Here is a 5,471-nt window from a genome sequence, read left to right on the forward strand (position 1 = left end):
GTTGCAAGTGATTTAAGCGAAGTTCTGTCGCACGTTACTGAGTTACACCAAGCTGTACTCTTCCAAGTGACCACAGAACTGAACGTCGCTCGATATATCGAAACCGAATATGCCTATACAAGCTGTAGCAGTTTGAGGAGTGATCTCGAATCGACGGCAAAGGGAGACTTCTAAGCGGTGAACGCACAAACTTTTATTGGATTTCAATTTTTTTTCTCTGCACCTTAGAAACGATATCTATATTGATGAAATAATAAATTTAGCGGCGACCATCTTTATATTATAAGTATTTTAATAAAAAGTGTGCTGGGAGAGTTTCTAGCGTAGTTTCTTCTTTCTCAGAGCGCATTTGTTTCCGAAGCGGTGGTAGTGCTAGAACTGTGAGGAGAAAACACGCAAACTAGGTGTTTTTAGGCAAGTTTTATGGTGAAAATATAGCATTTGGAGCTATAAACACTAATTTATCTTGTTAGACATACCCTTAAGCCTAATTCTTAAGTTGCCAATGCTTGCTGTTGGTTATAGTTAATACTCCAGAGTTATTTTTAACCACCATTTTTATTTACACTAAAACAAGCTGTTTTTCGGTATGACGCATTTGTTTAGTACACAACTCAGAAGAGGTATTCATAAAGCTTGTACTTTTATTGTGTACTTTCATTTATTAGGATTAGTAATCAATAACAAGAATTATAAGCACATAACTGTTTGTGCCTTACTTTTTGACATAAGTAAGAAAGTATTCGCTCGCAAAATATGATCAGGCGTTACATTTTTCATGCCTGTCATCATTCACATACTTCAATCAGCGTGATGGTGATATAATTACCTCTCATTTTGCTGTATCAGGCAGTGGTATACTATTGATTCTCTTTTGGTGTAAATAATAATAATAATGGGAAATAAGACTGGACGGAAACTTAGAAAATCAGTGAAGTTGTCCAGATAACGTAACTCAGTCCTTGCAAACGATGAAATGAAATGAAATTTTATTTGCAGCAAACATTGTACGTAAGATGTTAACATAAAATTATTGATAATCCAATATGTTTCGTCAAATGACATGCAAAATATGTTACAAAATTGTCTAAACACTACTGTTATACCGAAACATGTCGGATTTCACAATGCTATCATAAACATTTATAAAATTAAAATTTTAAGATATTATAATATGAGACGTAAATAACTTAATAATTCATTTAGTACCTATGTATAATATTAACAAATGTCATAAAAGTATATTAATTTACATATATTATTATCAAATAGACTAATTCATTTTGTATTGAAAAATTCATTTAAACTATAGAAGCACTTATTTATTCACCACTGATGCAGTCTTCTTTTAAAAACTTTGAAAGGTAAATCTTTAAATTCATTGGGCAATTTATTATATATTTTCACAGACATGCTGTAACAATTTCTACTAAAAGATGCAGTTCTACAGAAGGGCATTATGAGTTTATTTGGATACCTTGTGTTTAAAACCTTCTGGCTTTTGTTTGTATAGAAATCACACATGTTTTTGAACAAATAGGCTTATCTCATAAATGTATAGGCATGGCAGCGATAGAATTTTCAATTTTTGAAATAGCGGTCGACAAGAATCTAGGGGGCCGGCTCCACAAACCGCCCTGATATACTTTTTCTGTGCAATAAATAAATGCCCTATGCTCACCGAGTTGCCCCATATCACCAATCCATATCTTAAAGCTGAAACCACGAATGCATGATATGCCATTAGCGCTGTTTTTTCACCTATTTGTTTTTGATACGCGTTTGAGGACAAATACATGTTGGCTAATTTTTTTGCTAATTTTGTCAACTTGAAGGACAAGTTGCTGTCTAAAGTAATACCAAGAAAATTGTCAAGTTGTGCTTCTTTAATATTCTCATTATGATAATTAACATTAATATCTTTTCCTTTCCCATTCTTATTATAATACTGCATATACATTGTTTTTTTTATATTTACAGTCAGGTTATTTTCAGTAAGCCATTCAATTGTGTACTTTATTGTTTTATTAATTTCTATATCATATGTCAATTCATTGTTACATTTAATTACAATAGAGATGTCATCAGCAAAAAGTGTACAGTTATAAGTAGTAATGCTAGGTAAGTCGTTTATGTAGATTATGAATAGAAGTGGACCCAATATGCTTCCTTGTGGTACAACCTCTTGTTTTAAGTCTAAGTTCTGATCGATAAGGTATTACTTCTTGTTTATTATTTAATTTAGCAATTTCAACGTATTGAGTTCGGTTTGAAAGATAACTTTTAAGCCAGTCATTTGCTAGACCTCGAATACCGTATTGAGCGCATTTATCTAATAGTTTTTCATGACAAACATTGTCAAAAGCTTTGCTCATATAAAAAAATACTGATATTACTGGAATTTTTGTGTCCATGCATTCCGACATTTCTTTTATTAGCGAAAAACACGCTAAAGTTGTTGATTTTCCTCATTGGAAACCATTTTGTTACTCCAAAATGATATTATGCTTTGTTAAAAAAGATGTTAATCGCTTGTGCAGTATCTTTTCAAAAATTTTTGAGATAATAGGAATGAGTGTGATTGGTCGAGTTGTTAACATCCTTTTTATCTCCCGCTTTGAGTAAAGGTGTTACTTTTGACTTTTTTAAATTTGATGGGAACTTACCTTCTTGAAAATACAAGATGTAAAAAGATGACTCAAGAGATGCGTGATAGCATTGAGTAAGTACATAAGTACCTATTTTTACTAACATAATATACATAGTAATAATTGGCATTATGATTTAAGTAAAATGATATTAAAACCAACAACATTAAATATTTTGGCTAGCCTGTATGTTTATATTGATATAATCATGCATTTTCGTTTGATAAGAACACCAAATAACAAATATTTTCGAGTCTAATGTAGGTAACTATTAAACATTGCAGCGTAGTAAGGAAAGTTCGAATTTGACTTCAAAAAATACTTGAGATCTGATATTGGCATAGTTATAGGTACGTATAGCTCTACGTACGCAAGTAGTATGACCATGAGACTAATGTTTAGAATAAATATGTTTTATTTCAATGAAATAATTATGTTTTTTAGGGATTTACCAAATAACATAGATTCTCGAAGACAATGCAGAGACGTGGTGAGTATTTATATAATGTATACACTGTAATAATTTGACAGCGTTATTTAAACAGTCAGGATTAGAAAAAAAATACGGATTGCACTCCGGGAGTGCCAACTTCTGCTGGTTAAAGTTTTTACTTCTGTAAAAACTTTAATATTAACGTTGTGCATTTTTGAACATTTAGGAATGGGAATAATTTCGCACGAATTGATTTATTTATCAGTATAAAAGTACTAGCATTTATGTGGTTTAATTATATATATAATGAAAACGGTCTTTGTTTAAGGCTCAATCACGCCTAAACAACTAATCGTATCGACATGAAACTACCACCATTCGATGAAAAATTTATGACTACTTATTTCTTTATTGTTTCATTTATTTCCTTTTAAAATTCGCCCAGGGGGTGGGAACGGCTAGACAATCATAATTGTCTGTTAATTATAACTGTTGTTGGGTGACTCTGCGGCTGTGAGCTATAAATTTAACGGGACCAGCTGAAAAAATCTATTGAGCTACCGGCATTGAGGAGATTATCATTCAGTTGTGGAATTCGATTTGACTTGATATGATGGGCTGTTCCATCACAGCCTGAATGCAAAATGAATTTTACAGTACCTAGTCACCCATATAATATTGACTTTGAACCACGAAATAGTTTCTACAATAGAACATAATATTTCCTGTTTCTGGCATCTTTTATAATAGTGAAGATGTCGTTTAAAAGTCTGATTAGCTTTATTATTATTATATATATATATATATATATATAATATAATTATAAAAATACAATATTGATCTATTGCGCTATCGTCCACAAAAATGACAATATATATTAGGTAGGTACATAAAAGATTTAACACTTCGGAATTATTAAAACTATTTAACATTAAAAAATTTATGTCTCATAAAGATTAACTTTCATCCATTTTTTTAATGGAAAAGGAGGACCACCGCCGCCCACTTTCTCTTGCAACACCAGAGGAATAACAGGAGCGTTGCCGGCCTTTAACGAAGGTGTACCCTTTTTTTGAAGGTACTCATGTCATTTCGTTCCGGAAACACCTCACAAGGAAGTTCATTCCACAGCTTCGTAGTACGTGGAAGAAAGCTCCTTGAAAACCGCACTGTAGAGGACCGCCACATATCCAGATGGTGGGGATGATATCCTAACTTGTGGCGTGTCGTGCGAAGGTGGAATTCGGCGGCAGGAATCAGGTGAAACAGCACTTTGGAACACTCCCCGTGATGAATGTGGTAGAAGACACACAATGAAGCGATGTCTCTATGCATCGTCAAGTGATCAGGCCGTTCACAGAGGACTAGGTCCCCGACAATTCGAGCTGCTCTGCGTTGCACGCGGTCAAATGGATTGAGCTGATGCTGTGGTGCGCCAGACCAGAGATGACAGCAATACTCCATATGTGGCCGGGCCTACGCTTTGTACAGCGCTAGAATGTGGGCCGGCTTGAAGAATTGTCATGCTCTATCTATGACGCCCAGTTTTTTCGGAGCCAATTCGTGGCCACAGAATTGGCAATTGCTCGAGCTTTCGAGACCCAGAATTCCGATACTAGGCGAGGCTGTAGGGGAAGTATAGTCGAAGAGCGGTGGTACGACAAATAGGGTTTTTTTTTAGTGGTAAACGTGCAAATTTGAGTCTTCTGGGGGTCAAATTGGACAAGGTTCAAAGTGAGGTTCCTTCTCACTTGAGGACTCGATAGAAGACACAAGTTTCTCCCAGCACTGGTCGACGATTTCCCTCGAGCGACCCTCCGCATACCGCATCGCCCGTGCTGTAGTCTGCATAGCAATGTATATTGGAGGTGTCCAACATATCATTGATATGAAGAAGAAACAGTGTGCTAGATAGCACACTACCTTGGGGAACTCCAGCGTTCACGGGCCTAGGATTCGAGCATAACCTTCGACAACGACCTGTATGCTGGGCCCAGTGAGGAAGCTGGAGGTCCACTTGCATAAGATCTCAGGAAGCCCAAATGATGGAAGTTTTGCGAGAAGCGCCTTGTGCCATACACGATCAAAGGCCTTCGCTATATCCAGGTTAACTGCCAGGCCTTTGCTGGATCCGAACTGTTTCCTTATTTTTGGATCGGATGGACAAGGGCTGACTTCCATCAGTCAGGGACTATGCCTTTTGTGTATGAGTACCGGAATAAACGCGTTAGCGCCGGCGTCAACTCGGGGGCACATGTTCTAAGCACGATTGGAGAAATGCCATCCCGCCCGCTCGATTTCCTAACATCTAACGAAAACTGAGCTCGCCTAACACTTTTCTGTCTGAACTGTACTTCAGGTATAGAGCTCTGACACCGCAGGATGGTCGG

This window comes from Leptidea sinapis, chromosome 33 (genome assembly GCF_905404315.1).
Source record: "Leptidea sinapis chromosome 33, ilLepSina1.1, whole genome shotgun sequence".
Taxonomy (NCBI): domain Eukaryota; kingdom Metazoa; phylum Arthropoda; class Insecta; order Lepidoptera; family Pieridae; genus Leptidea; species Leptidea sinapis.